This window comes from Rhinolophus ferrumequinum, chromosome 25 (assembly GCF_004115265.2).
Source record: "Rhinolophus ferrumequinum isolate MPI-CBG mRhiFer1 chromosome 25, mRhiFer1_v1.p, whole genome shotgun sequence".
Classification (NCBI taxonomy): Eukaryota; Metazoa; Chordata; class Mammalia; order Chiroptera; family Rhinolophidae; genus Rhinolophus; species Rhinolophus ferrumequinum.
Genome location: NC_046308.1, coordinates 38,449,700 through 38,464,923, shown reverse-complemented (window position 1 = coordinate 38,464,923; position 15,224 = coordinate 38,449,700). Strand labels below are relative to the sequence as shown.

Sequence of the window (15,224 nt, the reverse complement as noted above, 5' to 3'; positions counted from 1 at the left end):
GGTAGGAGGCTTGCTGGGTAGGGTGAAAGTGAAGCTTTCCTCTCAGTCTTGAATTATAGCCAGATGTGTTTATCCCTTTTTGTTCATAGAATTATAACTTTTAAGGATCATAGGAAGTCCAGGAACTCAGCAGTCAGGAGAAGCAATGACCGAGTCACATCACAGGTGTCTTCTCCCTGGGGCGAGTCTGTGATCAGCAAAGCAGACTGCTCAGTCTCCTTCCAAGCATCTATTTGCTTTTCACTGGGAGATGGCACAACCCTTAGGGCTTTTGCACAGGGCTGGCAGCCAGTTCCCCTGGGTTCTATGCTGAACTTTGCTGTGGACCTCCAGCATGGTGGCTGCAGATTGATTCTTTTCTTTCTGCCTTACTTAACATAATTAAACTGAATTAAAAGAATTTACTAGATTCTTCAGTGTGTTCATGCACCCAGCCTATAAAACAACAATAGGGTGATAATAGCAGGGATATGTCTGCTTTTTAAAAAAATTTTCTAAAATTATGGTAAAATATATATGTTTGCAATTGTTGCCATTTTTAAGTGTACAGTTCTGTGACAGTCAGTACATTCACATTGTTGTGCAACCATCATCCCCATCCTTCTCTAGAACTTTTTCATGTTCTGCAAATAAAACGTTACATCCACTAAATAATAACTGCCAATTGTCCTCTCCCCTAGGGCTTAGCAATCATGTTTCTCTGCTCTACGAATTTGACTTCTCAGGTATTTAATATAAGTGAAATGATACAGTAGTTGTCCTTTTGTGCCTGGTTTATTTCGCTTAAATAATTTCTTCTACATTCATCCATGTTGTAGCATGTGTCACAATTTCTTCCTTTTTAAGGCTGAATAATATTTGATTTTATGTCATTTTGTTTATCCATGCATCTGTTGATGGACACGAGTTTTCACCTTTTGGCTTTTGTGAATAATGCTGCTATGAACATGAACATACGAATATCTGTTCAAGTTTCTACTTTCACTTCATTTGGATACTTATCCCAAAGTGAAATTGTTGGGTCATATGGTAACTTTATTTTTAATTTTTGAAGGAACAACCATATTATTTCATAGTTAATGTTGTAAAACTTTTCTCCTATGTTTTCTTTTAAGAGTTTTATAGTTTTAGCTCGTACATTAGATCTTTGCTCCATTTGGGGTTAATTTTTATGTATGGTGTAAGGTAAGAGTCCAACTTCATTCTTTTGCATGTGGATATCAGTATTCCCCAACACCATTTGTTGAAAGATTGCCCTTTCCCCCATTTAGTGGTCTTGACACTCTTATTGAAAAATAAGTGACCATATATGTGAGGGCTTATTTCTAACTCAGCTTGTTTTTTTTGTTTGTTTGTTTGTTTGTTTGTTTTGTTTTGTTTTTAACTTTAAAGATCAGATTTATTCGGAGAAAACAAAAAAACCCACAACCCAAAGGATGGAAGTCACATCTCAAGACATCTCCCACATATTAAGTCTACAGATTACAAATCATTTTCATAAGAGATATTTTTGTGCAAATTTTACATGTATAGAGGAGCGGGACGTAAATCCCTGTTTCTGTTTTAATGGGGGACAGGGTAGGGCAGTGGGGGTAAAACACTTTTTTTGATACAACTATTAGGAAGTAGACATGAAGAGGGCAATCCTTACCTTTTCATCATATAAAAATGGAAAAAAATAAAATAAAATAAATAAAAATAAAACTTTACAACCTTGGGTATCTTTTTATAAAAGCCACGTCCTAGCTACTACTTATCCAAGCCAGTTATTTAAAGTTATTTCCCTTGGTATGTCTTTTGTGTCCACTGGATCAATGGTTCATTATGCCCACTGCTGCAGCACTCATAAACCAACACCCCTGCATGGCTGGACAGGGTCTAACCTAGGACAATGGGAGAACAGCTTACAAACAAGAGACCAAGGTGTCATTTCTCTGTAGGTACCAATATTACCCATAAGGATACCATCTACTGAGCAGTACAAAGGTGCACATAGAAACAGGCAAGTTAAGCTATTGTGTTGCAAGAAAAACCAGGACCTTGTTAAATAGTTCTCTCCATTATCATTTATTTTCTCAAGGGAAGCTGAAAAACCAAAACAAAACCACACATTGGTTTAGGCCACATTATGAATCCAAACATTGGTGTGGGATTTCAGTGGAGAAAAGGAAACTTGTAAAAAAAACAAAACAGAACAAAACAACAACAACAAAAAACAAAAGCCCCAACCAAAAACCTCAACAAGGTCATAAGAAAGGCTTCCAATTTAACTATCTTTATTTATTCACCCTCACTCACGTAAGATCATTAATTCTGGGGTTCTCTGAGGTGTAAAAGGGGTCAAAGAAGCAGGAGCAGGAGACTAGGAGTCAAAAGAAATGAAGGAGCCAAAATTTGCTTGAGAAAAGCAGTGGTTCCTCATTTGGCAGCTCCCAGAGGCTGATACAAAATGCTAGATCGGGTATGTAGCTTAAACAGAAGCTGCTTTTTGGTAGGTAACAGGAAAGAGTAGCATGAGGGACTTAAGATGACATCTAGAGTCTAAATTTTTAAAGCCTCAAGATTTCAACAGAATATGGATATATTTGAAATTTCAGAAAGGACAGTGTTTAAGAAAGGGTGAAACCGGGACACATAAGAGGTTTGGGAATTCCCACAACCCCTAAAGTGCTTCCTGTTCCAGGAAGTAACCATTCATGTGTTTATTGGAGGTCACACCATTTTCCCCTATTACTGGTGCAAAATAATTCATCACCTCCCCAAAGCTCCTTTTCAAACCACGATTTTCCCACTTATTTTGGTCACCAAGCAGTCCTATTCTTTAGTGGCCTGTAGACTCATTCCTAGCTACCCCCCAGTGGGTAAAAATGAAGGAATTCCGCCTAGCCTGGCCCCTGTAACTCAGAATTAAATAAGAGGGGCTGGCAGTCTCCTGGAGACAAAAACAACCAAGGATGGAGAATTTATTCAGATAACATTTGAGGATTCATGTATGCCACATTAGGACAATAAGAATTAAAGGTAGAAATCTCACTCTTCATCGTACTTGCCCTACTGCCCAACCAGATTCCAGACATTGCATCACTGTCATTGCCACTTTGCTAAATGGAGGCCCCTAGGTACTAATCACACAGGCAATCGCATGTGTCATAAAAATGCACAACTTTTCTGTTAAAATATGTCTTTTTCTCTCTGGTTACATTGGTGATTCTCCAGTTAGTTCAATACTTTAAAGGATGCAGCAGCATACGAAAGAATTTCATTTCATTTCAGTTTTGTTTGTTTTTATTTAAGAAAGGTCTTCAGGAGATGGTGAGTTTTATTTTATCTCGCCTGGATAGCAGTTTGATTTGCTCTCAAATGTTTCAGGGTGGAGAGAGACTCGGAGAAAGCATAGGATGTAGAGCTCTATTCTGTGTAATCTTCTCCCTCGTTTTCATCTTCACCATCAACGGAGAGAGCAGCATACTTGCTTGCAGAATTGAACTTGGAAGCTGGATTTTCTTCAGGTTTCTTTGGCTATGGCGCAGATCCAGAGTCTTAATCCTTTTTACCATCTTTCTTATCTGACTTCTTCCAGTGGTCTTTGTTCCCTCCATCTCCTGGCCCATGGCTGGAGTTCTCACTTTTGGCCTTTTGGAACACTCACCCCATCCATTTTAGTTTCATCTGCTTTCCTTCCTGGTCCTTCCTCTGATGGTTGAGCTGGAACTGGTTTCCTACCACCACTCATCAGGGATTGCTACTCTGTGTCTGAGCTCTGAGATCCAGCAGGAGGGTTAGAACTTCATTTCACCCAAGCATTCTCCTTTAGTGGAGGAGCTGGCATTACCTTCAGAGGCTGTTCAGGTTTGGGAGGCTTAGAAGTTGAAGAGTGAGAGTCTTCTTCCTTATTGAGTGTTTCATTTTCTAGAGACTTCTCACTCTGTCTCCTTCATGCATCCTCATCTGACTTCCTTCTTCCAGAGGTGACTTTGGTCCCAGTCTGTGACTCACTTCCTGTCCATGACCCTTCGTGTCCCTGAGTTTCTTCACTTCGCCGCTTGGCTTTCTCTTGGAAGGCTGTCGTTATAGTTTTGGGTCATCCAGCTGATGCTACAATTTCTCCTGTTCCTTCTGTAGCCATTCCTCTAATTCTTGTTCTCTAGAAGCTGTGTCAACAGGCTTTGCCCCTCCAAAGATTGAGGCAGCTTGACTGGACTAGGAGATGCTAGCAGAGGAATCATCTTCCTTAGGAGTGATCCAAGGCTTTCAATTCAATTTGGGTCTTTGAGGGGGACCACTATCATCACACCTGTAATCATCCAGAGAGTAATTATCTCTGGTGCTCCATGACCGATCATCACGTCTGTCATATCTGTCTTCACAGCAGTCTCCACCTCCTCTCTAGTCATCATCTTTCCGGGACCCACTACCAAATGTTCTTCTGTCACTGCCTATCCTGGAATCATAGCCTCTATCATAGTCTCTGCTGTCCCTGTCATCATAGCAATCACGGTCCCCGTATCAATCCATATCCTGGCATGGACCATCATGGTAACTATCCCAATACCCATTACGATATCAGTATGAATCATAAGGATCTCGATACTTGTCACCAAAGTTATCATCACCTCTTCTAGGTAAGAAGTCATCAAAGCTGTCTGTGGCAGGACGGGCCCTCCAGTCTGTATCTGTTTTATCAGAATCCCGATTTCTATCTTGGCCAAAAGAATGATCATCCCTGTCTTTACCCTGTGCTTGATCAGCAATGTCCACTCAAATTCTATTACCTAGAGACACTTCACTGAGGCTGAGGGCATTGAACAAGAAATCCACATCCTCAAACTCAACATAATCAAAACCTTTCAACCTCTCTGGATTGCTGGATTCACCTACTGAATGCACTGCACTGATATTTGATCTTCTAAAGAATTCCTTAATGGAGTCTTCTGTCACATCATAGGGCAGGTTCCCTAGAAAAGCAGGGTGATGATTTGGAAAGATGGCTCCTGTCAATATTGGGTTCACGAGCAGCCTGTGGAACAGTGGGCAGGATGAAATGGTCATTTGGAGGTGCCCTATACACATCATCATCATTACTGTGACAAGTAGTTGAAACATCTCCTTCCAGGTCGTCTGTTTCATCAGTCCAGCTGACTGGTTTGGGGACATAGGAGCTTCCTCCACCAGTCGCTCCATCCTCAGCCAGAAAGTCAATTAGGGAAATAGTCTTCCCCTTCTTATTCTTCTTTTTTGCTGAGGCTGCCGGTTTGGAGAGAAAGAGAATGAGTCAGCTTAAGTTTTGATATTAGCAGATATGCATCTCAATTTAAGACCGAAGTTGTATGAACATTCCACAGATGATCTAATTAAAGGGTCAATGCGGATATCATCAAAATGTCAGTGTGAGGTGAGCCTCTGGAAATCTTCCCTGGAATTTACAACATATTGAACGACTATAACTCAACATGTTGAACAACTATAACTCCACAAAGGACTCCCTGCACAGCAGACAGGCAAGATGAAGAGGCTCACTACTGAATTCACCTAAAGGTGGACAAATTATGCGAGCATTGGGGGAGGAAAGGGAGAAGTGTGGAGATGGGACCACACGGGTGCAGGACGCAGACCTAGCTCAGCGCTTGGAGCTCACTGCATCCCAGAACTACCTCAGCTGTGGGAAAGGGAAGAACTAGACTGCTAGGGCTCCGCTGATGATCCACAGGGCTGAGGGGACAGCATATAATACGGCTGAACCCAGCGCTCACAGGAGAAGACTTGGAGCAAAGACTGAGGGAAGAAGGCTGAAAACGGTGCCTTAAGCCCTCACTGCCACAGAGAACAGAAGCCTTAGGCACTGACACTAGCCGCCCCCCCACCCTGCCAGAGCTCACCTCACCCCCACCTGCCCAGTGCTAGAATCGGAACAGTAGCAGTGTCAGATCAAAAGAACAGAATATTTGCAGTTCTGAGGACTGTGGTTCCACAGACACCGATTCGTAGCCCAACTAGTTCTGGCAAAGGTGAGGGACCTAAGGAAAGAAGACTGGCTGTGGTGGTGGTCACCGCCATTGTACAGGACCACTTCTCACAACCCACCCTGCCCCTGCCCCCAGCTATCTGTGGGGATCCCTACATGAGTAAACACAACTACTGAAACACATCGGCTCTGAACCTAGGTCAGGAGAGCTTCAGTACTTCAAAAGCTCTGTGCATCCACACACGGACATGATGCCCTAAGACACAGGTGAACTGTTAAGAAAGGAGAAGCCTGTCTTCCAGGGAATGCCCCCATTGTGTGAGAAGCTGGAATAGTGCAGAGAAAACAACACTACTGTGTGAGAGAGAGAAAAATGCTACAGTCGGAGAGAAAATAAAACATTCTACAAACACATACTGGAAAAAAAAAAAAAGACCTCTTCCCATCAACCTATTGCAGAACCCACCCCTGCAGATGTTTAGGAACAGAACTAATAAAACGTTAATTGCCATGAACAACCAAGGCAACAAGACATCTCAGAAAGAAAGTGAAAAGTCTCCAGAAAATTAACTTAAAGATATGGAAATATGTGACTTATGCCAGAGAATTCAAGATTGCAGTCACAAAAAATTCAACGAGATGTAAGAAAACACAGACAGGCAGTTTAATTAACTCAAAAACACAATCAAAGAACAACATGAACATTTTACCAAAGAGAATGAAATTTCAAAAAAGAACCAAATAGAATTCCTGGAGATTAAGAACTCAATAGAAGAAATAAAAAATGAAATAGACACCTTAGGTAGTACAGTTGATCAGATGGAGGAAACGATCAGTGACATCAAAGATAGAAACCTATAGAATTTCATCGAAATGGTGGCGTGACGTGAGCCTCTGTAAAACTCCCCTGGAATTTATAACTAATTGAACAATAACTGCACAAAGGCTCCCTGCACAACAGACAGGCAAGACGAAGAGGCCCACTACTGAATTCACCTAAAGGTGGCCAAATCGCGTGAGCTGGTGAGGAAGGAAGGGAGAAGTGTGGAGATGGAGATGCACGGGCGCAGGACGCATACCTAGCTCAGTGCTCCTAACTTGCTGCATCCCAGAACGACAGCAGCGGGAGAGAGAAGAACTTGGACTGCTAGGGCTCCGTTGACTGCTGGGGCTGAGGGGACAGCATATAACACGGCTGAACCCAACACTCACAGCAGAGACCTCGGAGCAAGGAATGAGGGAAGAAGGCTGAAAACGGTGGATTAAGCCCTGACTGCCACAGAGATGGAAGCCTTAGGTACTGAGATTAGCCAACCCCTCCCTAACTCCCAGAGCTCGCCCTTCTCACACCTGGCCAGTGCTAGAAGCTGAACAGTAGCAGTGCCAGATCAAAAGAATAGAACATTTGCAGTTCTGAGAACTGTGGTCCACAGGCACAGATATGCAGTCCAACTGGTTCCTGCAAAGGGGAGGGAGCGGTGGAAGCAGAACTGGCTGTGGTTGTGGTCACAGCCATTGCTCTGGGCCAATTCTCACAACTCACCCCACACCTTTCCCCACCTATCTGGGCTGATCCCTGCAGGAGTAAACAGAACTGCTGAAACACATGGGCTCTGGATCTGGGACAGGAAGAGCTTTGGAATTTCAAAAGCTCTCCGCATACACACAGGGATGCGGTGCCCTATGACCCAGGCAAATTGTTAACAGAGGAGAAGCCCACCTTCCAGGGAAACCACCCATTGTGTGAGAAGCTGGAATAGTGCAGAGGAAACATAACACTACAGTGTGAGAGAGAGGAAAGGGCTGCAGTTGGACAGAAAATAAAACATTCTATAAACACATACTGGAAAACAAAAGAAAGACATCTTCCTATCAACCTGTTGCAGAACCCACACCTGTAGATGTCTAGGAAGAGAAATAATAAATCATTAATTGCCATGAATAACCAACACAACAAGACAGCTCAGAAAGAAAGTGAAAAGTCTCTAGAAAATGAACTTAAAGATATGGAAATATGTGTCCTGAATGACAGAGAATTCAAGATGCCAGTTCTGAAAAGTCTCAACGAGATGCAAGAAAACAAAGAAAGGCAGTTAAATGAACTCAAAAACACAATCAAAGAACAACATGAATATTTTGCCAGAGATATTGAAATGTATACATAAAAAAAAATGGAATTTCTGGAGATTAAGAATCCAATAGAAGAAATGAAGAATGAAATAGCCCGCTTAGATGGTAGAGTTGAGCAGATGGAGGAAAGAAACAGTAGAAAAAAGAAACCTGTAAATGACACGGATGGAAGAAGAAAGAGAATTGAGACGTAAAAGAAATGAAAGAACTCTACAAGAACTTTCTGACTCCATCAGAAAGAGCAATATAAGAATAATGGTCATACCAGAAGGAGAAGAAAGAAAGAAGGGAATAGAGTATATTCAAACAAACAGTCGATGAGAATCCCAAACTTGTGGACAGAACTGGACCCTCAAATCCAAGAAGCAAATAGAACACCTAATTGCCTCAATCCCAACAGGCCTTCTCCAAGGCACATTGTATTGAAGCCATCTAAAATCAACAACAAAGAAAGAATCCTCCAGGCAGCCAGGGAAAAGATGACGGTAACCTACAAAGGAAAGCCCATTAGATTCTCATCAGATTTTTCAGCAGAAACTGTACAAGCCAGAAGGGAGTGGAACCAAATATTCAAACTATTGAAAGAGAGAAATTATGAGCCAAGAATAATATACCCAGCAAAGATATCCTTTAGATATGAAGGAAGATTGAGACTTTTCCAGATATACAGAAGCTGAGAGAATTTTCTAACACACGACCTGCACTACGAGAATTACTAAAGGAGGATATTCAACCACCATCAACAGGAAAAATTTGTGGCAACCAAAAGATAAAAAGGGGAGAGTAAAGGCCAGAACCAGAACACGGGAACGGAAAAGTAGGCAAGCTGAATAAAATGGAATACTCTAAATATCAAACTTTCTTTTACATAAACTTAAGGGTACCCACTTAAAAAAAAATCCAGAACTGAAATACATACTGTAATAAAAGAAGAAACAGAGGGAAACATTATAAAATACCACCATACAGAAATAATAGACAACAACAAAAAGGCAAAGAAACAATGGAGACACAACCTTACCAGAAAACTAAAGATAGAATGACAGGAAATCCTCACATATAAATAATCACCCTAAATGCAAATGGATTGAACTCACCAATAAAAAGGCACAGAGTAGAAGATTGGATCAAAAAACTAAACTCAACCATAGGCTTTCTCCAAGAGACACATCTCAGCTACAAGAACAAGCATAGACTCAAAGTGAAAGGGTGGAAATTGACACTCCAAGCAAATGGTATCCAGAGAAAATCAGGTGTAGCCATAATTATGTCAGATGAAACAGACTTCAGTGTGAAAAAGATAACAAGAGACAAAGATGGACATTTCATAATGGTAAAGGGGACAATACAGCAAGAAGACATAACAGTCATCAATATTTATGCCCCCAATCAGGGAGCACCGAAATATACCAAGCAACTGCTAGCAGAACTAAAGGGAGAAATTGACCAAAACACAATTATACTAGGGGACTTAAATACATCATTGACAGCTACGGAATGACCATCCAAACAGAAAATAAATAATGAAATAGCAGCCCTAAATTACACATTAGAGGAAATGGATATAATTAACATTTAGAGAGCACTTCATCCTAAAACATCAGACTATATATTTTTTTCTAGTGTACATGGAACATTCTCAAGGATAGACCATATTTTGGGACATAAACCTAACCTCAGCAAATTTAAGAAGATTGAAATCATACCAAGCATATTTTCTGACCAGAAGGCTTTGAAATTGGATATCAACTGCAAAAAGAAAGCAGGAAAAACAACAAATACATGGAGATTAAACAACACACTTTTAAAGAACGACTGGGTCAGAGAAGAAATTAGAGGAGAGATCAAAAGATATATAGAAACAAATGAGAATGAAAATGCATCCTACCAAAATTTTTCCGATGCAGAGAAAGCAGTTTTAAGAGGGAAATTTATATCATTACAGTCCTATCTCAAGAAACAAGAAAAATCCCAAGTAAATAACCTCATGTTACACCTTAAAGAACTGGAAACAAAAATAACTTAAAGAAAAAGAAGAACAAATGAAACCCAAGGTCAGCAGAAGAAAGAAAATAACAAAAATTGGAGCAGAACTAAATGAAATAGAGAACAAAAAAAACAACAGAATAAATTAATGTGACAAAGAGCTGGTTCTTTGAAAAGATTAATAAAATTGACAAACCCTTGGGTAGGCACACTAAGATAAAAAGAGAGAAGACACTAATAAACAAAATCAGAAATGAAAAAGGGGAAGTTATCACGGACACCACAGAAATACAAAGGATCCTCCAAGAATACTATGAAGGACTATAGGCCACAAAATTCAATAACCTAGAAGAAATGGACACATTCTTAGAAACACATAGCCATCCTAGGCTGAACCATGAAGAACTGGAAAATCTAAACAGACCGATCACCAGTAATGAAATTGAATCAATCATCCAAAACCTTCCCAAAAGCAAAAGTCCGGGACCAGATGGCTTCACTAGTGAATTCTACCAAACCTTTCAAGAGGATCTAATGCCAATCCTGCTCAAACTCTTCCACAAAATTGAAGAAGGGAGAGTACTCCCTAAGTTATTTTATGAGACCAACATTACCCTGATACCAAAACCTGGTAAGGACAACACAAAAAAAGAAAACTACAGACCAATATCTCTGATGAATACAGATGCAAAAATCCTAAACAAAATTCTAGCAAACTGAATGCAACAATACATTTAAAAGATTATTCATCACGACCAAGTGGGGTTCATCCCAGGGGCACAAGGATGGTTCAACATACGCTAATCCATCAATGTGATACATTACATAAACAAAATAAAGGTCAAAAATCATATGATTATATCAATTGATGCAGAAAAAGCATTTGACAAGATACAACATCCATTTATGATTAAAGCCCTTAATAAAACAGGTATAGAAGGAAAATACCTGGATATAATAAAGGCCATATATGACAAACCCTCAGCTAATCTCATAATTAGTGTTGAAAAACTGAAGCCCTTTGCTCTACGTTCAGAAATACGACAGGGCTGTTCCCTATCACCTCTGCTTTTCAACATAGTGTTGGAAGTTCTGGCCAGAGCAATCTGGCAAGAGAAAAAAATAAAAGGTATCCAAATTGGAAATGAAGAAGTTAAATTGTCACTCTTTGCAGATGACATGATTCTATATATAGAAAATCCTGAAGACTCCACCAAAAAGCTATTAGAAACAATCAACAAATACAGTAAAGTTGCCTGCTACAAAATCAACATACAAAAGACCATTGCATTCCTATATACTAACAATGAAATCTCAGAAAAAGAAATACAAAATACCAATTCCTTTTGCAATTACAGCAAAAAGAATAAAATATCTAGGAATAAACTTAACCAAGGATGTGAAGGAACTATATGCTGAAAGCTATAAGACGTTTTTAAAAGAGATTGATGAAAACACAAAGAAATGGAAAGAAATTCCGTGCTCATGGATTGGAAGAATCAACATAGTTAAAATGGTCGTATTACCCAAAGCAATATACAGATTTAATGCAATCCCCATCAAAATCGCAATGGCATTTTTTTAAAGAAATAGAACAAAAAATCATCAGATTTGTTTGGAACCCAAAAGACCCCGAATAGTCAAAGCAATCTTATGAAAAAAGAACAGTGTTGGAGGTATCACACTCCCTGACTTTTGCTTGTACCGCAGGGCTGCAATAATCAAAACAGCATGGTATTGGCAGAAAAACAGACACATAGACCAATGGAATAGAATTGAGAACTCAGAAATAAAACCACATAAATATGGACAGATGATTTTTGACAAAGAAGCCAAAAACATAAAATGGAGAAGAGACAGCCTCTTTAATAAATAGTGCTGAGAGAATTGGAAAGCCATGTGCAAAAGAATAAACTGGACTGCTATCTGTCACCATGTACCAAAATTAATTCAAAATGGATCAAAGACTTAAGCATAAGACCTGAAAGAATAAAATGCAAAGAAGAAAACATAGGTACTAAACTTATGGACCTTGGGTTCAAAAAGTGTTGTATGAATTTGACTCAAAAGACAAGGGAAGTAAAAGTTAAAATAAACGAATGGGACTGTATGAAACTTTAAACTTCTGCCCAGCGAAAGAAGCCATCGAAAAAATAAATAGGCAACCAACTGCATGGGAGAAGATTTTTGCAAATAGTTCCTCCGATAAGGGGCTCATATCCAAAATATACAAGGAACTCATGAAACTCAACAACAAAAAAACAAATAACCCATTGGAAAAATGGGCAGAGGACCTGAAGAGACATTTCTCCAAAGAGGACATACAAATGGCAAATAGACATATGAAAAAATGCTCAACATCACTAACCATCAGAGAAATGCAAATAAAAATCACAAGGAGATATCACCTCACCCCACTTAGAATGGCTATCATCAACAAGACAAATAGTAGCAAATGTTGGAGAGGTTGTGGAGAAAAAGGAACCCTCATACACTGTTGGTGGGAATGAGGATTGGTGCAACCACTATGGAAGGCAGTGTGGAGGTTCCTCAAAAAATTACAAATAGAATTACTGTATGACCCAGCAATCCCACTCCTAGGCATCTACCCAAAAAATCTGAAGACATTTATCCATAAAGACACGTGTGCTCCAATGTTCATTACAGCTTTATTTATGCTAGGCAATACATGGAAACAACCAAAGTGTCTTTTCAATAGATGATTGGATAAAGAAGTTGTGGTATATATACACAATGGAATACCATTCGGTGGTAAGAAAAGATGAAATAGTACCGTTTGCGATAACATGGATGGATCTTGAGATTATAATGCTAAGCAAAATAAGTCAGACAGAAATAGTCGAGAACCGTATGATTTCACCTATGTGTGTTATATACAACCACACAAAAGAACAAGGCACACAAATAAAGAAACAAAAACTCATAGACCCATACAATAGTTTAGTGGTTACCAGAGGGTAAGGGGGTAGGGGGTGGTAGATGAGGGTAAAGGGAACCAATATATGGTGATAGAAAGAGGAGTGACTCTGGGTGATGAACATACAATGTGATATGTAAATGATGTATTACAAAACTGTACACCTCAAACTTATGTAACTTTACTAAGAATAGTTGCCCAAATAAACTTTAATTTAAAAATAAAAATAAAAAAAGAGCCCTGTGCCTTGACCCATTTCCTATAAGACAAAGTCAACTTATGCTGCATTTTGACTATGTAGTTAGTCCAGGCAAATGCTTTTATAATTCCTTGAAGCACAGCTCAAACAATGTGGTATATAGGTACTAAGTCCTTAACAAGAACAGCTGTGGACAGTAGACTGGCATGTTGTAGGAGAATGCATGGGTTGGTCTTTCTGAGCAGTCTTTGAGTAGATGGTTAGTCTAAGCATCTGGGTGCAAATCACTCCAGTTACATGTGAAAACCAAACAAGATTCTTTAGAACTGTGAAGTCTGGAGGGTGTTATTCTGCGGTTATATCAGAGAAATTGCTTCACGACCTTCTTCCAAGTAGGGGGAAAAGAAACAAAACAACAAAAATCAGGGCACTATCCAGGGTCAGATAAGATTGAAAACATAAAAAGTGCTCTGGTAAGCTGGGAATATAGGACTACATCCAGGGCTAGATCTAGGCAAAATCGTGAGGCAAATAACAGAGTGGTAAGAGAAATCATTTTAGACTTGCTAGCATCTCTCATGTTATCCTGGGTTGGTCACCTATTCAACATGTGGAAAAGACTGACTTTCCAGAATTGTGTAATAGAAGAGTCAGAGACTCTCTCAGCAGATAGGCCTAAGATTAAATTGCCCACTGACGCTTCAACTGTGTGTAAACTCAGAGATTCACTTCACCTCACTGAGCCTAGGATTCCTCATCTGTAAAATGGGTAGGATAATGTCTGTTCCTAAAGTTGCTATGAAGATTAAATGTGTTAATGTATGAAAGGCTCAGCTCATTCCAGTCCAGCTTGGCAAACAGAGGACATTCAATGAATAGGGGCTCTTTTTCTCTCTCCTCTTTCCCCATAGGAGATAGGGCTAACATACGCCCCATAAAGAGAAGAACTCTTTCATTGGTTGCCTTTATGCAGAGCACTGTCAAGAAATGTGAAGTGTCTGAAACTTTATGCTATTGGTAATTGGTAAGTTAACAAGTTAACCTGATACAGTTTCATGGATGTTGACAATATATGACACTCCTGGATCAGAGACAAAGGACTTTATTACTTACATCATAGCAAGCAACATGAATATCAGCATATTTCCATTGTTTTCCTGGTCGCTATTTCCATAGGGCAATGGCAAAAGAGCCAGGTGATAACTAGTCATACTGTGGGGTACATTATGGGAGAGGAGCCCTAAGCTTAGAAAACTCAAATTTTGTAAAATACCTGGCCTGTGCTCCAGACTATCCCTTTCCTCCAAGGCCATTTGCTATAGAAATATACTTGAAAATGTTGTCCAGAACAAAGGCAGTCATTGCTTCTGCTTGCCAAACATAATGTGAGATGCATGGAAATTTATCTCCCAAAATGCTTGACAGCAATAATCCATTCATTTCCTGTCCCCTTACGAGGCTCATTTAGCAGTGCAGTCTTTCTGTACAATATCATTTTGCTCTGTGAACATGGAGCATCACACAGGCCCTGTATCTCATTCCTCTTCTTTTCTCCCCATCACACCAAAGTTCAAGCACCCTACTGGGAACTTTTGTCCCCATTTTGAGCTGCTTATAGCAGTGTCAGAGCCCACAGATGTGTAGGCTGCTGGCCTGGCCAGTGCAAGACTTTTCTCTGGGAATCTAGTTAAAGCTTCCACGAAAAAGATGTGGGACAGGAGAAGATGAGGTGAAGAGAAAGTCAAAGGAGAGAATGAGACACCTCTCCTCCTCTCTCCACATGTGCAGAACATTTGATCTCAGCTTTAAGGTTAACATTGAGCCAGACTGGTGACACAAAATGAAGTAGGGGAAGTTAAGAGTCTCAGATATCCCCTTTCAGCTGCACGAGTCCAGGGCCAGCTGGATGTCTGGGGAGATCAAGAGGCTACCTACATGGAGTTATTTCAGGTACACCATGAATTCCACCCTTTTCAAAATATCCTCCTGCACTTGACATTTCCATGACA

The 15,224-nt window shown here is 40.0% G+C and overlaps 1 pseudogene; it reads right to left on the bottom strand.

Moving 5' to 3' along the window:
- Window positions 1–2,059: 2,059 nt before the first annotated feature.
- The window catches only part of LOC117017587 (eukaryotic translation initiation factor 4B-like), a 112,808-nt pseudogene continuing 99,643 nt past the window's right edge, over window positions 2,060–15,224 (bottom strand).